The following is a 22,726-nucleotide window of genomic DNA, read 5'->3' on the forward strand; positions in this document are numbered from 1 at the left end:
AGTTAATTGAAATTTTCTTGCACGATTAGGGAGAGTGGATACATAGAAATATGTTTTTTTTATATTTGTTTTAGGTTCCAGAGAGTTGATTCCTGAAAAAAATGTGTTTGTTTCATGAAATATGTGAGTGTGTTACTGCTAAAAAGATTATTTAAATTTCGTTTTTGGATAAGGGTGATTGCAATATTTCAACAAGTCAATTGAAATTTTCTTGCAAGATTAGGGACAGTGGATGCCTAGAAAGATGTTTTTTTAAATTAGTTTTAGGTTTCAGAGAGTAGATTCCTGAAAAAAATGTGTTTGTTTTATGAAAAATGTGAGTGTGTTACTGCAAAAAAGTTGATTTAAATATCGTTTTTGGATAAGGGTGATTGCAATATTTCAACAAGTTAATTGAAATTTTCTTGCAAGATTAGGGAGAGTGGATGCCTAGAAAGATGTTTTTTACAAATTCGTTATAGGTTCCAGAGAGTGGATTCCTGAAAATAAATTATTTGTTTCATGAAAAATGTGAGTGTGTTACTGCAAAAAAGTTGATTTAAATTTAGTTTCAGGATAGGCGTGAATGCATCATTTCAACAAGTTAATTGAAATTTTCTTGCACGATTAGGGAGAGTGGATGCATAGAAAGATGTTTTTTTTATATTTGTTTTAGGTTCCAGAGAGTTGATTCCTGAAAAAAATGTCTTTGTTTTATGAAAAATGTGAGTGTGTTACTGCTAAAAAGTTTATTTAAATTTAGCTTCAGGATAGGCATGATTGCATTATTTCAACTAGTTAATTGAAATTTTCTTGCACGATTAGGGAGAGTGGATGTATAGAAAGATGTTTTTTTATATTTGTTTTTGGTTCCAGAGAGTTGATTCCTGAAAAAATGTGTTTGTTTTATGAAAAATGTGAGTGTGTTACTGCTAAAAAGTTGATTTAAATTTCGTTTTTGGATAAGGGTGATTGCAATATTTCAACAAGTCAATTGAAATTTTCTTGCACGATTAGGGGCAGTGGATGCCTAAAAAGATGTTTTTTTAAAATTAGTTTTAGGTTTCAGAGAGTAGATTCCTGAAAAAAATGTGTTTGTTTTATGAAAAATGTGAGTGGGTTACTGCTAAAAAGTTGATTTAAATTTCGTTTTTGGATAAGGGTGATTGCAATATTTCAACAAGTCAATTGAAATTTTCTTGCACGATTAGGGACAGTGGATGCCTAGAAAGATGTTTTTTTTAATTAGTTTTAGGTTCCAGAGAGTGGATTCCTGAAAAAATTATTGTTTGTTTTATGAAAAATGTGAGTGTGTTACTGCAAAAAATTTGATTTTAATTTAGTTTCAGGATAGGCGTGAATGCATCATTTCAACAAGTCAATTGAAATTTTCTTGCACGATTAGGGACAGTGGATGCCTAGAAAGATGTTTTTTTAAAATTAGTTTTAGGTTTCAGAGAATAGATTCCTGAAAAAACATGTGTTTGTTTTGTGAAAAATGTGAGTGTGTTACTGCAAAAAACTTGATTTAAATATCGTTTTTGGATAAGGGTGATTGCAATATTTCAACAAGTCACTTGAAATTTTCTTGCACGATTAGGGACAGTGGATGCCTAGAAAGATGTTTTTTACAAATTCGTTATAGGTTCCAGAGAGTGGATTCCTGGAAAAAAAAATTATTTGTTTCATGAAAAATGTGAGTGTGTTACTGCAAAAAAGTTGATTTAAATTTAGTTTCAGGATAGGTGTGAATGCATCATTTCAACAAGTTAATTGAAATTTTCTTGCACGATTAGGGAGAGTGGATGCATAGAAAGATATTTTTTTATATTTGTTTTAGGTTCCAGAGAGTTGATTCCTGAAAAAAATGTGTTTGTTTTATGAAAAATGTGAGTGTGTTACTGCTAAAAAGTTTATTTAAATTTAGCTTCAGGATAGGCGTGATTGCATTATTTCAACTAGTTAATTGAAATTTTCTTGCACGATTAGGGAGAGTGGATACATAGAAATATGTTTTTTTTATATTTGTTTTAGGTTCCAGAGAGTTGATTCCTGAAACAAATGTGTTTGTTTCATGAAATATGTGAGTGTGTTACTGCTAAAAAGATGATTTAAATTTCGTTTTTGGATAAGGGTGATTGCAATATTTCAACAAGTCAATTGAAATTTTCTTGCAAGATTAGGGACAGTGGATGCCTAGAAAGATGTTTTTTTTAATTAGTTTTAGGTTTCAGAGAGTAGATTCCTGAAAAAAATGTGTTTGTTTTATGAAAAATGTGAGTGTGTTACTGCAAAAAAGTTGATTTAAATATCGTTTTTGGATAAGGGTGATTGCAATATTTCAACAAGTTAATTGAAATTTTCTTGCAAGATTAGGGAGAGTGGATGCCTAGAAAGATGTTTTTTACAAATTCGTTATAGGTTCCAGAGAGTGGATTCCTGAAAATAAATTATTTGTTTCATGAAAAATGTGAGTGTGTTACTGCAAACAAGTTGATTTAAATTTAGTTTCAGGATAGGCGTGAATGCATCATTCCAACAAGTTAATTGAAATTTTCTTGCACGATTAGGGAGAGTGGATGCATAGAAAGATGTTTTTTTTATATTTGTTTTAGGTTCCAGAGAGTTGATTCCTGAAAAAAATGTCTTTGTTTTATGAAAAATGTGAGTGTGTTACTGCTAAAAAGTTTATTTAAATTTAGCTTCAGGATAGGCATGATTGCATTATTTCAACTAGTTAATTGAAATTTTCTTGCACGATTAGGGAGAGTGGATGCATAGAAAGATGTTTTTTTTTATATTTGTTTTAGGTTCCAGAGAGTTGATTCCTGAAAAAATGTGTTTGTTTTATGAAAAATGTGAGTGTGTTACTGCTAAAAAGTTGATTTAAATTTCGTTTTTGGATAAGGGTGATTGCAATATTTCAACAAGTCAATTGAAATTTTCTTGCACGATTAGGGACAGTGGATGCCTAGAAAGATGTTTTTTTAAAATTAGTTTTAGGTTTCAGAGAATAGATTCCTGAAAAAACATGTGTTTGTTTTGTGAAAAATGTGAGTGTGTTACTGCAAAAAAGTTGATTTAAATATCGTTTTTGGATAAGGGTGATTGCAATATTTCAACAAGTCAATTGGAAAGGGGCGACCCTTCGGTCCCCCCGAACGTATGGCGGAGTACCACGATCCCCCCGGGAAGCCATCTTGTTCGGGAGGCGAGTCTCGGCTGGTATGCCCGAAGCGGCGTAGCCGGGGCGCGCCTTTTCCCGCCCTGGAGTGGGCTGGCCTAGACACTGACGCGGCCGGCCACGCCCTTCGGGGCAGGCAGGGGCGGGTTTACGCCCGCCCTGAAGATGGATAAAAGGAGCAACAAGCCAAGAAAGCATCCTCTTGTTCCTGTGCTCTGAAGCTGCACCTCCTCGCTGCACGTGAGCTCGAGACGGAACGAAGAGCCAATTTTGAGCGTGGTAATCTTTCTTTTTGTATTACAGATACTCTGTCGGAGAATGCCTAAGAAAGTCGGAAAGCGAATGACTACCGACCAGATGCTGCGGATACTCATGAAAGAAGTAACCGATCTGAAGAAGTGGGTGGCGGATAGAGACGGGGAAGGGGGACCGAAACGTCCTTTGGCGGGAGCAGCTCCGGGAGGAAAAGGCAAAAGGCCCAGAAGGGGAGCAGCTGGGGGGGACATCCCGGTTCCCTGTGCCCCACTCGAAGAGCCAACTCCGGTACCGGCAGAGGGGAATCCGATTCCCGTGGTGGTCACCCCCGTGTCCGGGGAGGATATGCCGCCCGAGCTGGCAGCACAATTAGCAGCGTGGTTGGGGAAAGATAACGAGGGCGCCACGGCTGACGACGCACGGGTGTTGATGAAGCAACTGCGTGAAACAAGGGAGGCGGCGAAGGCATCATCGCCAGTTATCACGCCGGCCGCGGCAGTAGAAAAGCCAACAGGAACAGGTCCAGCCGCAGATACAGCTTCCGGTTCAGGTAAGCGGCCATTGCCGATTGCAAGGGATGAGTCTGCACCTTCACGAAGGGAAAAGTTGGGTCAACATGTCCCTCTGGCTATTAAGGAGAAGATATGGGCAAATGAGTATATAAACATCTTCTCGTTGCTTACTGATCATTATGAGATGGAGCATGTTAAGAGCCAAAAGGAGCTCATGCATCCGAGTGTTTGGCGCGCAAAGATGGCCGCCTTTAAAGTTGATGAAAACATTGGCACTTGGGGGAAGGCGTGGGGAATTTTTACCTCCATCATGGGCGAACGTAGACCCGAGTTGCTGTCCGAATTGCCGATCTATCAGACACGGATCATGGAATATTCCGTATCATATGGGGGCAATCAGTGGTTCTGTTACGATAATATTTTTAGAAAAGCAAAGGAGCACGATAAAAACTTAACTTGGGATTGTTACGATTCTGTTTCATGGTCAAAAATGGAGAGTACTGGTATGTTAAAAGTACCATTAGTAGGGAGTAGCGGGGGTGAATCCTCCTGCCAATATGCCGGGACCCCCTTTCGATCAGGTACAGGTCACGAATACAACTCAAGGCCGAACAGCAACACAGGTAAAAGGGGGATTTGTTGGAATTTCAACAGAGGTAAATGTACGAGGCCCCAGGGGTCATGTAAATTCCGTCACGAATGTGGAGGGTGTGGGCAGCCATCCCATCCGGAGTCCATGTGCAGAGCCAAAACGGGTGATAACGGGGGGAGAGGAGGCGCCAAACAGGTCTGAAATAGCCCGAGGGGCGCCTTTACCTACTCCGGTTGATACCATGGCAATGATTCCTTGGCTCAGCGAATACCCGGATCACGCTTCCGCTGGGGTGTTGAGGAACGGGTTTTCATATGGTTTCCGCATCCCAGTGGGGGAGTTTCGGGGTGTAAGAAAATGTAAAAATCAAATATCGGTCTTGCAACATACGACCGTAGTACAAGAAAAGATTAGGAAGGAGGTTACTCGAGGTCGAGTCGCCGGTCCATTTGATGAGCCACCGTGTGCTAACTTTGTTTGTTCTCCTTTGGGGGTGGTCCCTAAGAAGGACCCGGGTGAGTTCCGACTGATACATAATTTATCAGCCCCACGTGGTCTGTCCGTAAATGATGCAATAGACCCGGATGTGTGTTCGGTGCGGTACGCATCTTTCGATGAGGCCGTGGCCATGTTGAATCGCCTAGGGCCCGGGGCGCTGATGGCAAAGTCAGATATTGAGTCAGCGTTCCGGTTGCTCCCGGTACACCCAGACGATCAGCGTCTCCTTGGTTTCATGTTTCAGGGTCAGTATTACATGGATAGATGTATGCCAATGGGTTGCTCTATTTCTTGTGCATATTTTGAACAGTTCAGTTGCTTTCTGCAATGGGTCTTCACAAAGAAGACGGGTGTACAGCATGTCATGCATTATCTCGATGATTTTTTGTTTCTGGGGCGGCCGGGGGTACGGAATGTGGACAGGCTTTGAATGAATTTTGTACTTTAATGAAGCATTTCGGTGTGCCATTGGCACCAGGTAAGACTGTGGGTCCCTCGACTTGCCTCGAGTTCCTGGGGATCGAACTCGACTCTGTGGAAGGTTGTTTTAGATTACCTAAAGAGAAGGTGATAAGATTCAGGGCTTCCCTGGAAGCTTGTATTAGCGAGTCCAAGGTCAGGCTGCACCAGTTGCAACAATTGGTGGGACAGCTGAATTTTGCCCTGAGAGTCATGCCGATGGCCCGCCCCTTTTCCCGCTCGATCGCTCAGGCCATGGTCGGCCTGAAGGAGGGTCATCATCGCACAAGGTTATCGGCAGAGGTTCGTCAGGACATGCGCATTTGGTTGGCATTTCTGGTGGATTTCAATGGTCGAATTGTCTGGAACAAACCGGCGGTGTCCTCCGAGGAGCTGGGGCTGTGGACAGATTCGGCAGGGAGCACTGGTTTTGGTGTTGAAATATTGCAATCACCCTTATCCAAAAACGAAATTTAAATCAACTTTTTAGCAATAACACACTCACATTTTTCATAAAACAAACACATTTCTTTCAGGAATCTACTCTCTGAAACCTAAAACTAATTTTTAAAAAACATCTTTCTAGGCATCCACTGTCCCTAATCGTGCAAGAAAATTTCAATTGACTTGTTGAAATATTGCAATCACCCTTATTCAAAAACGAAATTTAAATCAACTTTTTAGCAGTAACACACTCACATTTTTCATAAAACAAACACATTTTTTTCAGGACTCTTCTCTCTGAAACCTAAACCTAATTAAAAAAAAACATCTTTCTAGGCATCCACTGTCCCTAATCGTGCAAGAAAATTTCAATTGACTTGTTGAAATATTGCAATCACCCTTATCCAAAAACGAAATTTAAATCAACTTTTTAGCAGTAACACACTCACATTTTTCATAAAACAAACACATTTTTTCAGGAATCAACTCTCTGGAACCTAAAACAAATATAAAAAAAACATCTTTCTATGCATCCACTCTCCCTAATCGTGCAAGAAAATTTCAATTAACTAGTTGAAATAATGCAATCATGCCTATCCTGAAGCTAAATTTAAATAAACTTTTTAGCAGTAACACACTCACATTTTTCATAAAACAAAGACATTTTTTTCAGGAATCAACTCTCTGGAACCTAAAACAAATATAAAAAAAACATCTTTCTATGCATCCACTCTCCCTAATCGTGCAAGAAAATTTCAATTAACTTGTTGAAATGATGCATTCACGCCTATCCTGAAACTAAATTTAAATCAACTTGTTTGCAGTAACACACTCACATTTTTCATGAAACAAATAATTTATTTTCAGGAATCCACTCTCTGGAACCTATAACGAATTTGTAAAAAACATCTTTCTAGGCATCCACTCTCCCTAATCTTGCAAGAAAATTTCAATTAACTTGTTGAAATATTGCAATCACCCTTATCCAAAAACGATATTTAAATCAACTTTTTTGCAGTAACACACTCACATTTTTCATAAAACAAACACATTTTTTTCAGGAATCTACTCTCTGAAACTCATACGTGAGGCGTGCCGCGGACGTATTCAAAGCAGGTGACATGATTCACGTGGCTGGGGAATACGGGTACAGTGTGTCCTTTTACGGAAAGGGCGGGCTCTGTATTGACCAGTTTCGATCGTTTTTCGAGGGTTTGTTAGGGCGGACGAGGTCACCGCCGTCTATAGTCATAGTACATCTTGGGGGCAACGATTTGGTGACCACTGGTAGACGACTTCTTCTTGAGGCAATGCTTTCCACTGTAAGTTGGTTAGCGAGGAGAGTTCCAGGGTGCACAATTGCATGGTCCCATATGATCCCACGGAAAGTGTGGCGGGGGGCTCTTTCGGTTTCTGCTCTGAATCATTCAGTAAGGAAAATTAATAATAAAGTGAGTAGATTGTTCCGTTCAAGTACACTGCATTCTATTTCGCATGGTTGTATTAAAGGGGACAGTATGTATTTGTGGGATGGGGTTCATTTGTCCCAGGTGGGGAACGAGTTACTCATAGGTGATCTGATAGCTTGGCTAAGGACTTTATGACATGACCTTTAGGCAGGAGTGTTGTGGGGGGTCCGGATAGCCGGTCAAACATCCGGCCTGTTGTGGTAAGGTCATGATCGGTGAGCAGTAATTGGAAGATCCCTATGTGTGGGCGTCACCCATTACGGATGGGAGCGCTCAAGGGAGGTGGCCATTGGCCCCTCAACGGGGAGGCGGTCCCTTCTAAGGATGGGCCGCCGAAAGGAAAGGAAAGGCGGTCAAGGCCCCTTCCTGGGTAGGAGGGGATCCAGCCCCCTCCTGGGGAATTTCCCGGGGCCAGGACATCTGCGACGGCAGATGTGGTAAGTTGTGTGGGGTTTGGGAGGGGGTCTACGCTACCTTCTAGATACCTCACACGAGTCCTCGGACGACCTTTAAATGGCGTCGGGTTTATTGGGGCCCCCGTCAAGTCAAGGGAAATTGGTAAATGCACTTGAGGTACGCCTCTGTGCGGTCGCCCCTCACAAGTGAGGGGGATATGTCTGGTTTAGGGATCTTGACACCGGTTACGACCTTGCTGTTGGCCCTTAAACGTTAGGATGTACAATTTCAATTTAAAGTTTTGTAGGATGTTAGTTCGGCTAGGAGAACCTCTGTATTAGAGTATATGTTAAGGTTAGCCAAACATCGCAAATGTGGAAATGAAATTGTACATTAATATGAAACTGTTATTTTAACGTTTTAATTTTGTTTCATATTTTAATAAATACGGCCGGGAGGGTCACTCCCTCCCGTCTTCCAAAAGTTCAGAACGTTTCCGGTTTCCCATCCTTGGGGATTGTGTTGAGAGGGGGTGGCGGGTATCTCAGCCATATGAAATTTTCTTGCACGATTAGGGACAGTGGATGCCTAGAAAGATGTTTTTTACAAATTCGTTATAGGTTCCAGAGAGTGGATTCCTGGAAAAAAAAATTATTTGTTTCATGAAAAATAGAAATATGTTTTTTTTATATTTGTTTTAGGTTCCAGAGAGGTGATTCCTGAAAAAAATTGTGTTTGTTTCATGAAAAATGTGAGTGTGTTACTGCTAAAAAGTTGATTTAAATTTCGTTTTTGGATAAGGGTGATTGCAATATTTCAACAAGTCAATTGAAATTTTCTTGCAAGATTAGGGACAGTGGATACCTAGAAAGATGTTTTTTTTAATTAGTTTTAGGTTCCAGAGAGTGGATTCCTGAAAAAATTATTGTTTGTTTTATGAAAAATGTGAGTGTGTTACTGCAAAAAATTTGATTTTAATTTAGTTTCAGGATAGGCGTGAATGCATCATTTCAACAAGTCAATTGAAATTTTCTTGCACGATTAGGGACAGTGGATGCCTAGAAAGATGTTTTTTTAAAATTAGTTTTAGGTTTCAGAGAATAGATTCCTGAAAAAACATGTGTTTGTTTTGTGAAAAATGTGAGTGTGTTACTGATAAAAAATTTATTTAAATTTCGTTTTTGGATAAGGGTGATTGCAATATTTCAACAAGTCAATTGAAATTTTCTTGCACGATTAGGGACAGTGGATGCCTAGAAAGATGTTTTTTACAAATTCGTTATAGGTTCCAGAGAGTGGATTCCTGGAAAAAAAAATTATTTGTTTCATGAAAAATGTGAGTGTGTTACTGCAAAAAAGTTGATTTAAATTTAGTTTCAGGATAGGTGTGAATGCATCATTTCAACAAGTTAATTGAAATTTTCTTGCACGATTAGGGAGAGTGGATGCATAGAAAGATATTTTTTTATATTTGTTTTAGGTTCCAGAGAGTTGATTCCTGAAAAAAATGTGTTTGTTTTATGAAAAATGTGAGTGTGTTACTGCTAAAAAGTTTATTTAAATTTAGCTTCAGGATAGGCGTGATTGCATTATTTCAACTAGTTAATTGAAATTTTGTTGCACGATTAGGGAGAGTGGATACATAGAAATATGTTTTTTTTATATTTGTTTTAGGTTCCAGAGAGTTCATTCCTGAAAAAAATGTGTTTGTTTCATGAAATATGTGAGTGTGTTACTGCTAAAAAGTTGATTTAAATTTCGTTTTTGGATAAGGGTGATTGCAATATTTCAACAAGTCAATTGAAATTTTCTTGCAAGATTAGGGACAGTGGATGCCTAGAAAGATGTTTTTTTTAATTAGTTTTAGGTTTCAGAGAGTAGATTCCTGAAAAAAATGTGTTTGTTTTATGAAAAATGTGAGTGTGTTACTGCAAAAAAGTTGATTTAAATATCGTTTTTGGATAAGGGTGATTGCAATATTTCAACAAGTTAATTGAAATTTTCTTGCAAGATTAGGGAGAGTGGATGCCTAGAAAGATGTTTTTTACAAATTCGTTATAGGTTCCAGAGAGTGGATTCCTGAAAATAAATTATTTGTTTCATGAAAAATGTGAGTGTGTTACTGCAAACAAGTTGATTTAAATTTAGTTTCAGGATAGGCGTGAATGCATCATTTCAACAAGTTAATTGAAATTTTCTTGCACGATTAGGGAGAGTGGATGCATAGAAAGATGTTTTTTTTATATTTGTTTTAGGTTCCAGAGAGTTGATTCCTGAAAAAAATGTCTTTGTTTTATGAAAAATGTGAGTGTGTTACTGCTAAAAAGTTTATTTAAATTTAGCTTCAGGATAGGCATGATTGCATTATTTCAACTAGTTAATTGAAATTTTCTTGCACGATTAGGGAGAGTGGATGCATAGGAAGATGTTTTTTTTTTAATTAGTTTTAGATTCCAGAGAGTGGATTCCTGAAAAAATTATTGTTTGTTTTATGAAAAATGTGAGTGTGTTACTGCAAACAAGTTGATTTTAATTTAGTTTCAGGATAGGCGTGAATGAATCATTTCAACAAGTCAATTGAAATTTTCTTGCACGATTAGGGAGAGTGGATGCATAGAAAGATATTTTTTTATATTTGTTTTAGGTTCCAGAGACTTGATTCCTGAAAAAAATGTGTTTGTTTCATGAAATATGTGAGTGTGTTACTGCTAAAAAGTTGATTTAAATTTTGTTTTTGGATAAGGGTGATTGCAATATTTCAACAAGTCAATTGAAATTTTCTTGCAAGATTAGGGACAGTGGATGCCTAGAAAGATGTTTTTTTTAATTAGTTTTAGGTTTCAGAGAGTAGATTCCTGAAAAAAATGTGTTTGTTTTATGAAAAATGTGAGTGTGTTACTGCAAAAAAGTTGATTTAAATATCGTTTTTGGATAAGGGTGATTGCAATATTTCAACAAGTTAATTGAAATTTTCTTGCAAGATTAGGGAGAGTGGATGCCTAGAAAGAGCTTTTTTACAAATTCGTTATAGGTTCCAGAGAGTGGATTCCTGAAAATAAATTATTTGTTTCATGAAAAATGTGAGTGTGTTACTGCAAACAAGTTGATTTAAATTTAGTTTCAGGATAGGCGTGAATGCATCATTTCAACAAGTTAATTGAAATTTTCTTTCACGATTAGGGAGAGTGGATGCATAGAAAGATGTTTTTTTCATATTTGTTTTAGGTTCCAGAGAGTTGATTCCTGAAAAAAATGTCTTTGTTTTATGAAAAATGTGAGTGTGTTACTGCTAAAAAGTTTATTTAAATTTAGCTTCAGGATAGGCATGATTGCATTATTTCAACTAGTTAATTGAAATTTTCTTGCACGATTAGGGAGAGTGGATGCATAGAAAGATGTTTTTTTTTATATTTGTTTTAGGTTCCAGAGTGTTGATTCCTGAAAAAATGTGTTTGTTTTATGAAAAATGTGAGTGTGTTACTGCTAAAAAGTTGATTTAAATTTCGTTTTTGGATAAGGGTGATTGCAATATTTCAACAAGTCAATTGAAATTTTCTTGCACGATTAGGGACAGTGGATGCCTAGAAAGATGTTTTTTTTTAATTAGTTTTAGGTTTCAGAGAGAAGATTCCTGAAAAAAATGTGTTTGTTTTATGAAAAATGTGAGTGTGTTACTGCTAAAAAGTTGATTTAAATTTCGTTTTTGAATAAGGGTGATTGCAATATTTCAACAAGTCAATTGAAATTTTCTTGCACGATTAGGGACAGTGGATGCCTAGAAAGATGTTTTTTAAAAATTAGTTTTAGGTTTCAGAGAGTAGATTCCTGAAAAAAATGTATTTGTTTTTATGAAAAATGTGAGTGTGTTACTGCTAAAAAGTTGATTTAAATTTCGTTTTTGGATAAGGGTGATTGCAATATTTCATCAAGTCAAGTGAAATTTTCTCGCACGATTAGGGACAGTGGATGCCTAGAAAGATGTTTTTTTTTAAATTAGTTTTAGGTTCCAGAGAGTGGATTCCTGAAAAAATTATTGTTTGTTTTATGAAAAATGTGAGTGTGTTACTGCAAACAAGTTGATTTTAATTTAGTTTCAGGATAGGCGTGAATGAATCATTTCAACAAGTCAATTGAAATTTTCTTGCACGATTAGGGACAGTGGATGCATAGAAAGATGTTTTTTTATATTTGTTTTAGGTTCCAGAGAGTTGATTCCTGAAAAAAATGTGTTTGTTTTATGAAAAATGTGAGTGTGTTACTGCTAAAAAGTTTATTTAAATTTAGCTTCAGGATAGGCATGATTGCATTATTTCAACTAGTTAATTGAAATTTTCTTGCACGATTAGGGAGAGTGGATGCATAGAAAGATATTTTTTTTACATTTGTTTTAGGTTCCAGAGAGTTGATTCCTGAAAAAAATGTGTTTGTTTTATGAAAAATGTGAGTGTGTTACTGCTAAAAAGTTTATTTAAATTTAGCTTCAGGATAGGCGTGATTGCATTATTTCAACTAGTTAATTGAAATTTTCTTGCACGATTAGGGAGAGTGGATACATAGAAATATGTTTTTTTTATATTTGTTTTAGGTTCCAGAGAGTTGATTCCTGAAAAAATGTGTTTGTTTTATGAAAAATGTGAGTGTGTTACTGCTAAAAAGTTGATTTAAATTTTGTTTTTGGATAAGGGTGATTGCAATATTTCAACAAGTCAATTGAAATTTTCTTGCAAGATTAGGGACAGTGGATGCCTAGAAAGATGTTTTTTTTAAATTAGTTTTAGGTTCCAGAGAGTTGATTCCTGAAAAAAATGTGTTTGTTTCATGAAAAATGTGAGTGTGTTACTGCAAAAAAGTTGATTTAAATTTCGTTTTTGGATAAGGGTGATTGCAATATTTCAACAAGTCAATTGAAATTTTCTTGCAAGATTAGGGACAGTGGATGCCTAGAAAGATGTTTTTTTTAATTAGTTTTAGGTTTCAGAGAGTAGATTACTGAAAAAAAAGTGTTTGTTTTATGAAAAATGTGAGTGTGTTACTGCAAAAAAGTTGATTTAAATATCGTTTTTGGATAAGGGTGATTGCAATATTTCAACAAGTTAATTGAAATTTTCTTGCAAGATTAGGGAGAGTGGATGCCTAGAAAGATGTTTTTTACAAATTTGTTATAGGTTCTAGAGAGTGGAGTCCTGAAAAAAAAATTATTTGTTTCATGAAAAATGTGAGTGTGTTACTGCAAAAAAGTTGATTTAAATTTAGTTTCAGGATAGGCGTGAATGCATCATTTCAACAAGTTAATTAAAATTTTCTTGCACGATTAGGGAGAGTGGATGCATAGAAAAATGTTTTTTTTATATTTGTTTTAGGTTCCAGAGAGTTGATTCCTGAAAAAAATGTCTTTGTTTTATGAAAAATGTGAGTGTGTTACTGCTAAAAAGTTTATTTAAATGTAGCTTCAGGATAGGCATGATTGCATTATTTCAACTAGTTAATTGAAATTTTCTTGCACGATTAGGGAGAGTGGATGCATAGAAAGATGTTTTTTTTATATTTGTTTTAGGTTCCAGAGAGTTGATTCCTGAAAAAATGTGTTTGTTTTATGAAAAATGTGAGTGTGTTACTGCTAAAAAGTTGATTTAAATTTCGTTTTTGGATAAGGGTGATTGCAATATTTCAACAAGTCAATTGAAATTTTCTTGCACGATTAGGGACAGTGGATGCCTAGAAAGATGTTTTTTTAAAATTAGTTTTAGGTTTCAGAGAGTAGATTCCTGAAAAAAATGTGTTTGTTTTATGAAAAATGTGAGTGGGTTACTGCTAAAAAGTTGATTTAAATTTCGTTTTTGGATAAGGGTGATTGCAATATTTCAACAAGTCAATTGAAATTTTCTTGCACGATTAGGGACAGTGGATGCCTAGAAAGATGTTTTTTTAAAATTAGTTTTAGGTTTCAGAGAGTAGATTCCTGAAAAAAATGTCTTTGTTTTATGAAAAATGTGAGTGTGTTACTGCAAAAAATTTGATTTTAATATAGTTTCAGGATAGGCGTGAATGCATCATTTCAACAAGTCAATTGAAATTTTCTTGCACGATTAGGGACAGTGGATGCCTAGAAAGATGTTTTTTTAAAATTAGTTTTAGGTTTCAGAGAATAGATTCCTGAAAAAACATGTGTTTGTTTTGTGAAAAATGTGAGTGTGTTACTGATAAAAAATTGATTTAAATTTCGTTTTTGGATAAGGGTGATTGCAATATTTCAACAAGTCAATTGAAATTTTCTTGCACGATTAGGGACAGTGGATGCCTAGAAAGATGTTTTTTACAAATTCGTTATAGGTTCCAGAGAGTGGATTCCTGGAAAAAAAAATTATTTGTTTCATGAAAAATGTGAGTGTGTTACTGCAAAAAAGTTGATTTAAATTTAGTTTCAGGATAGGTGTGAATGCATCATTTCAACAAGTTAATTGAAATTTTCTTGCACGATTAGGGAGAGTGGATGCATAGAAAGATATTTTTTTTATATTTGTTTTAGGTTCCAGAGAGTTGATTCCTGAAAAAAATGTGTTTGTTTTATGAAAAATGTGAGTGTGTTACTGCTAAAAAAGTTTATTTAAATTTAGCTTCAGGATAGGCGTGATTGCATTATTTCAACTAGTTAATTGAAATTTTGTTGCACGATTAGGGAGAGTGGATACATAGAAATATGTTTTTTTTATATTTGTTTTAGGTTCCAGAGAGTTGATTCCTGAAAAAAATGTGTTTGTTTCATGAAATATGTGAGTGTGTTACTGCTAAAAAGTTGATTTAAATTTCGTTTTTGGATAAGGGTGATTGCAATATTTCAACAAGTCAATTGAAATTTTCTTGCAAGATTAGGGACAGTGGATGCCTAGAAAGATGTTTTTTTTAATTAGTTTTAGGTTTCAGAGAGTAGATTCCTGAAAAAAATGTGTTTGTTTTATGAAAAATGTGAGTGTGTTACTGCAAAAAAGTTGATTTAAATATCGTTTTTGGATAAGGGTGATTCCAATATTTCAACAAGTTAATTGAAATTTTCTTGCAAGATTAGGGAGAGTGGATGCCTAGAAAGATGTTTTTTACAACTTCGTTATAGGTTCCAGAGAGTGGATTCCTGATAATAAATTATTTGTTTCATGAAAAATGTGAGTGTGTTACTGCAAACAAGTTGATTTAAATTTAGTTTCAGGATAGGCGTGAATGCATCATTTCAACAAGTTAATTGAAATTTTCTTGCACGATTAGGGAGAGTGGATGCATAGAAAGATTTTTTTTTATATTTGTTTTAGGTTCCAGAGAGTTGATTCCTGAAAAAAATGTCTTTGTTTTATGAAAAATGTGAGTGTGTTACTGCTAAAAAGTTTATTTAAATTTAGCTTCAGGATAGGCATGATTGCATTATTTCAACTAGTTAATTGAAATTTTCTTGCACGATTAGGGAGAGTGGATGCATAGAAAGATGTTTTTTTTATATTTGTTTTAGGTTCCAGAGAGTTGATTCCTGAAAAAATGTGTTTGTTTTATGAAAAATGTGAGTGTGTTACAGCTAAAAAGTTGATTTAAATTTCGTTTTTGGATAAGGGTGATTGCAATATTTCAACAAGTCAAGTGAAATTTTCTCGCACGATTAGGGACAGTGGATGCCTAGAAAGATGTTTTTTTTAAATTAGTTTTAGGTTCCAGAGAGTGGATTCCTGAAAAAATTATTGTTTGTTTTATGAAAAATGTGAGTGTGTTACTGCAAACAAGTTGATTTTAATTTAGTTTCAGGATAGGCGTGAATGAATCATTTCAACAAGTCAATTGAAATTTTGTTGCACGATTAGGGACAGTGGATGCATAGAAAGATGTTTTTTTATATTTGTTTTAGGTTCCAGAGAGTTGATTCCTGAAAAAAATGTGTTTGTTTTATGAAAAATGTGAGTGTGTTACTGCTAAAAAGTTTATTTAAATTTAGCTTCAGGATAGGCATGATTGCATTATTTCAACTAGTTAATTGAAATTTTCTTGCACGATTAGGGAGAGTGGATGCATAGAAAGATATTTCTTTTATATTTGTTTTAGGTTCCAGAGAGTTGATTCCTGAAAAAATGTGTTTGTTTTATGAAAAATGTGAGTGTGTTACTGCTAAAAAGTTTATTTAAATTTAGCTTCAGGATAGGCGTGATTGCATTATTTCAACTAGTTAATTGAAATTTTCTTGCACGATTAGGGAGAGTGGATACATAGAAATATTTTTTTTTTATATTTGTTTTAGGTTCTAGAGAGTTGATTCCTGAAAAAAATGTCTTTGTTTTATGAAAAATGTGAGTGTGTTACTGCTTAAAAGTTTATTTAAATTTAGCTTCAGGATAGGCATGATTGCATTATTTCAACTAGTTAATTGAAATTTTCTTGCACGATTAGGGACAGTGGATGCCTAGAAAGATGTTTTTTTAAAATTAGTTTCAGGTTTCAGGGAGTAGATTCCTGAAAAAAATGTGTTTGTTTTATGAAAAATGTGAGTGTTTTACTGCTAAAAAGTTGATTTAAATTTCGTTTTTGGATAAGGGTGATTGCAATATTTCATCAAGTCAAGTGAAATTTTCTCGCACGATTAGGGACAGTGGATGCCTAGAAAGATGTTTTTTTTTAAATTAGTTTTAGGTTCCAGAGAGTGGATTCCTGAAAAAATTATTGTTTGTTTTATGAAAAATGTGAGTGTGTTACTGCAAACAAGTTGATTTTAATTTAGTTTCAGGATAGGCGTGAATGAATCATTTCAACAAGTCAATTGAAATTTTCTTGCACGATTAGGGACAGTGGATGCATAGAAAGATGTTTTTTTATATTTGTTTTAGGTTCCAGAGAGTTGATTCCTGAAAAAAATGTGTTTGTTTTATCAAAAATGTGAGTGTGTTACTGCTAAAAAGTTTATTTAAATTTAGCTTCAGGATAGGCATGATTGCATTATTTCAACTAGTTAATTGAAATTTTCTTGCACGATTAGGGAGACTGGATGCATAGAAAGATATTTTTTTTACATTTGTTTTAGGTTCCAGAGAGTTGATTCCTGAAAAAAATGTGTTTGTTTTATGAAAAATGTGAGTGTGTTACTGCTAAAAAGTTGATTTAAATTTCGTTTTTGGATAAGGGTGATTGCAATATTTCAACAAGTCAATTGAAATTTTCTTGCACGATTAGGGACAGTGGATGCCTAGAAAGATGTTTTTTTAAAATTAGTTTCAGGTTTCAGGGAGTAGATTCCTGAAAAAATGTGTTTGTTTTATGAAAAATGTGAGTGTTTTACTGCTAAAAAGTTGATTTAAATTTCGTTTTTGGATAGGGGTGATTGCAATATTTCAACAAGTTAATTGAAATTTTCTTGCAAGATTAGGGAGAGTGGATGCCTAGAAAGATGTTTTTTTTAAATTAGTTTTAGGTTCCAGAGAGTTGATTCCTGAAAAAAATGTGTTTGTTTCATGAAAAATGTGAGTGTGTTACTGCTAAAAAGTTGATTTAAATTTCGTTTTTGGATAAGGGTGATTGCAATATTTCAACAAGTCAATTGAAATTTTCTTGCAAGATTAGGGACAGTGGATGCCTAGAAAGATGTTTTTTTTAATTAGTTTTAGGTTTCAGAGAGTAGATTACTGAAAAAAAAGTGTTTGTTTTATGAAAAATGTGAGTGTGTTACTGCAAAAAAGTTGATTTAAATATCGTTTTTGGATAAGGGTGATTGCAATATTTCAACAAGTTAATTGAAATTTTCTTGCAAGATTAGGGAGAGTGGATGCCTAGAAAGATGTTTTTTACAAATTCGTTATAGGTTCTAGAGAGTGGAGTCCTGAAAAAAAAATTATTTGTTTCATGAAAAATGTGAGTGTGTTACTGCAAAAAAGTTGATTTAAATTTAGTTTCAGGATAGGCGTGAATGCATCATTTCAACAAGTTAATTAAAATTTTCTTGCACGATTAGGGAGAGTGGATGCATAGAAAAATGTTTTTTTTATATTTGTTTTAGGTTCCAGAGAGTTGATTCCTGAAAAAAATGTCTTTGTTTTATGAAAAATGTGAGTGTGTTACTGCTAAAAAGTTTATTTAAATGTAGCTTCAGGATAGGCATGATTGCATTATTTCAACTAGTTAATTGAAATTTTCTTGCACGATTAGGGAGAGTGGATGCATAGAAAGATGTTTTTTTTATATTTGTTTTAGGTTCCAGAGAGTTGATTCCTGAAAAAATGTGTTTGTTTTATGAAAAATGTGAGTGTGTTACTGCTAAAAAGTTGATTTAAATTTCGTTTTTGGATAAGGGTGATTGCAATATTTCAACAAGTCAATTGAAATTTTCTTGCACGATTAGGGACAGTGGATGCCTAGAAAGATGTTTTTTTAAAATTAGTTTTAGGTTTCAGAGAGTAGATTCCTGAAAAAAATGTGTTTGTTTTATGAAAAATGTGAGTGGGTTACTGCTAAAAAGTTGATTTAAATTTCGTTTTTGGATAAGGATGATTGCAATATTTCAACAAGTCAATTGAAATTTTCTTGCACGATTAGGGACAGTGGATGCCTAGAAAGATGTTTTTTTTAATTAGTTTTAGGTTCCAGAGAGTGGATTCCTGAAAAAATTATTGTTTGTTTTATGAAAAATGTGAGTGTGTTACTGCAAAAAATTTGATTTTAATTTAGTTTCAGGATAGGCGTGAATGCATCATTTCAACAAGTCAATTGAAATTTTCTTGCACGATTAGGGACAGTGGATGCCTAGAAAGATGATTTTTTAAAATTAGTTTTAGGTTTCAGAGAATAGATTCCTGAAAAAACATGTGTTTGTTTTGTGAAAAATGTGAGTGTGTTACTGATAAAATATTGATTTAAATTTCGTTTTTGGATAAGGGTGATTGCAATATTTCAACAAGTCAATTGAAATTTTCTTGCACGATTAGGGACAGTGGATGCCTAGAAAGATGTTTTTTACAAATTCGTTATAGGTTCCAGAGAGTGGATTCCTGGAAAAAAAAATTATTTGTTTCATGAAAAATGTGAGTGTGTTACTGCAAAAAAGTTGATTTAAATTTAGTTTCAGGATAGGTGTGAATGCATCATTTCAACAAGTTAATTGAAATTTTCTTGCACGATTAGGGAGAGTGGATGCATAGAAAGATATTTTTTTATATTTGTTTTAGGTTCCAGAGAGTTGATTCCTGAAAAAAATGTGTTTGTTTTATGAAAAATGTGAGTGTGTTACTGCTAAAAAAGTTTATTTAAATTTAGCTTCAGGATAGGCGTGATTGCATTATTTCAACTAGTTAATTGAAATTTTGTTGCACGATTAGGGAGAGTGGATACATAGAAATATGTTTTTTTTTATATTTGTTTTAGGTTCCAGAGAGTTGATTCCTGAAAAAAATGTGTTTGTTTCATGAAATATGTGAGTGTGTTACTGCTAAAAAGTTGATTTAAATTTCGTTTTTGGATAAGGGTGATTGCAATATTTCAACAAGTCAATTGAAATTTTCTTGCAAGATTAGGGACAGTGGATGCCTAGAAAGATGTTTTTTTTAATTAGTTTTAGGTTTCAGAGAGTAGATTCCTGAAAAAAATGTGTTTGTTTTATGAAAAATGTGAGTGTGTTACTGCAAAAAAGTTGATTTAAATATCGTTTTTGGATAAGGGTGATTCCAATATTTCAACAAGTTAATTGAAATTTTCTTGCAAGATTAGGGAGAGTGGATGCCTAGAAAGATGTTTTTTACAAATTCGTTATAGGTTCCAGAGAGTGGATTCCTGATAATAAATTATTTGTTTCATGAAAAATGTGAGTGTGTTACTGCAAACAAGTTGATTTAAATTTAGTTTCAGGATAGGCGTGAATGCATCATTTCAACAAGTTAATTGACATTTTCTTGCACGATTAGGGAGAGTGGATGCATAGAAAGATTTTTTTTTATATTTGTTTTAGGTTCCAGAGAGTTGATTCCTGAAAAAAATTTCTTTGTTTTATGAAAAATGTGAGTGTGTTACTGCTAAAAAGTTTATTTAAATTTAGCTTCAGGATAGGCATGATTGCATTATTTCAACTAGTTAATTGAAATTTTCTTGCACGATTAGGGAGAGTGGATGCATAGAAAGATGTTTTTTTTATATTTGTTTTAGGTTCCAGAGAGTTGATTCCTGAAAAAATGTGTTTGTTTTATGAAAAATGTGAGTGTGTTACAGCTAAAAAGTTGATTTAAATTTCGTTTTTGGATAAGGGTGATTGCAATATTTCAACAAGTCAAGTGAAATTTTCTCGCACGATTAGGGACAGTGGATGCCTAGAAAGATGTTTTTTTTAAATTAGTTTTAGGTTCCAGAGAGTGGATTCCTGAAAAAATTATTGTTTGTTTTATGAAAAATGTGAGTGTGTTACTGCAAACAAGTTGATTTTAATTTAGTTTCAGGATAGGCGTGAATGAATCATTTCAACAAGTCAATTGAAATTTTCTTGCACGATTAGGGACAGTGGATGCATAGAAAGATGTTTTTTTATATTTGTTTTAGGTTCCAGAGAGTTGATTCCTGAAAAAAATGTGTTTGTTTTATGAAAAATGTGAGTGTGTTACTGCTAAAAAGTTTATTTAAATTTAGCTTCAGGATAGGCATGATTGCATTATTTCAACTAGTTAATTGAAATTTTCTTGCACGATTAGGGAGAGTGGATGCATAGAAAGATATTTCTTTTATATTTGTTTTAGGTTCCAGAGAGTTGATTCCTGAAAAAATGTGTTTGTTTTATGAAAAATGTGAGTGTGTTACTGCTAAAAAGTTTATTTAAATTTAGCTTCAGGATAGGCGTGATTGCATTATTTCAACTAGTTAATTGAAATTTTCTTGCTCGATTAGGGAGAGTGGATACATAGAAATATTTTTTTTTTATATTTGTTTTAGGTTCTAGAGAGTTGATTCCTGAAAAAAATGTCTTTGTTTTATGAAAAATGTGAGTGTGTTACTGCTTAAAAGTTTATTTAAATTTAGCTTCAGGATAGGCATGATTGCATTATTTCAACTAGTTAATTGAAATTTTCTTGCACGATTAGGGACAGTGGATGCCTAGAAAGATGTTTTTTTAAAATTAGTTTCAGGTTTCAGGGAGTAGATTCCTGAAAAAAATGTGTTTGTTTTATGAAAAATGTGAGTGTTTTACTGCTAAAAAGTTGATTTAAATTACGTTTTTGGATAAGGGTGATTGCAATATTTCAACAAGTTAATTGAAATTTTCTTGCAAGATTAGGGAGAGTGGATGCCTAGAAAGATGTTTTTTTAAAATTAGTTTTAGGTTCCAGAGAGTTGATTCCTGAAAAAAATGTGTTTGTTTCATGAAAAATGTGAGTGTGTTACTGCTAAAAAGTTGATTTAAATTTCGTTTTTGGATAAGGGTGATTGCAATATTTCAACAAGTCAATTGAAATTTTCTTGCAAGATTAGGGACAGTGGATGCCTAGAAAGATGTTTTTTTTAATTAGTTTTAGGTTTCAGAGAGTAGATTCCTGAAAAAAATGTGTTTGTTTTATGAAAAATGTGAGTGTGTTACTGCAAAAAAGTTGATTGAAATATCGTTTTTGGATAAGGGTGATTGCAATATTTCAACAAGTTAATTGAAATTTTCTTGCAAGATTAGGGAGAGTGGGTGCCTAGAAAGATGTTTTTTACAAATTCGTTATAGGTTCTAGAGAGTGGAGTCCTGAAAAAAAAATTATTAGTTTCATGAAAAATGTGAGTGTGTTGCTGCAAAAAAGTTGATTTACATTTAGTTTCAGGATAGGCGTGAATGCATCATTTCAACAAGTTAATTAAAATTTTCTTGCACGATTAGGGAGAGTGGATGCATAGAAAGATGTTTTTTTTTATATTTGTTTTAGGTTTCAGAGAGTTGATTCCTGAAAAAAATGTCTTTGTTTTATGAAAAATGTGAGTGTGTTACTGCTAAAAAGTTTATTTAAATTTAGCTTCAGGATAGGCATGATTGCATTATTTCAACTAGTTAATTGAAATTTTCTTGCACGATTAGGGAGAGTGGATGCATAGAAAGATATTTCTTTTATATTTGTTTTAGGTTCCAGAGAGTTGATTCCTGAAAAAAATGTGTTTGTTTTATGAAAAATGTGAGTGTGTTACTGCTAAAAAGTTTATTTAAATTTAGCTTCAGGATAGGCGTGATTGCATTATTTCAACTAGTTAATTGAAATTTTCTTGCATGATTAGGGAGAGTGGATACATAGAAATATTTTTTTTTTATATTTGTTTTAGGTTCCAGAGAGTTGATTCCTGAAAAAAATGTCTTTGTTTTATGAAAAATGTGAGTGTGTTACTGCTTAAAAGTTTATTTAAATTTAGCTTCAGGATTGGCATGATTGGATTATTTCAACTAGTTAATTGAAATTTTCTTGCACGATTAGGGACAGTGGATGCCTAGAAAGATGTTTTTTTAAAATTAGTTTCAGGTTTCAGGGAGTAGATTCCTGAAAAAAATGTGTTTGTTTTATGAAAAATGTGAGTGTTTTACTGCTAAAAAGTTGATTTAAATTACGTTTTTGGATAAGGGTGATTGCAATATTTCAACAAGTTAATTGAAATTTTCTTGCAAGATTAGGGAGAGTGGATGCCTAGAAAGATGTTTTTTTTAAATTAGTTTTAGGTTCCAGAGAGTTGATTCCTGAAAAAAATGTGTTTGTTTCATGAAAAAAGTGAGTGTGTTACTGCTAAAAAGTTGATTTAAATTTCGTTTTTGGATAAGGGTGATTGCAATATTTCAACAAGTCAATTGAAATTTTCTTGCAAGATTAGGGACAGTGGATGCCTAGAAAGATGTTTTTTTTTAATTAGTTTTAGGTTTCAGAGAGTAGATTCCTGAAAAAAATGTGTTTGTTTTATGAAAAATGTGAGTGTGTTACTGCAAAAAAGT

The sequence above is a fragment of the Lissotriton vulgaris genome, chromosome 2_2 (genome assembly GCF_964263255.1).
Source record: "Lissotriton vulgaris chromosome 2_2, aLisVul1.2, whole genome shotgun sequence".
In the NCBI taxonomy this organism is placed as follows: Eukaryota; Metazoa; Chordata; class Amphibia; order Caudata; family Salamandridae; genus Lissotriton; species Lissotriton vulgaris.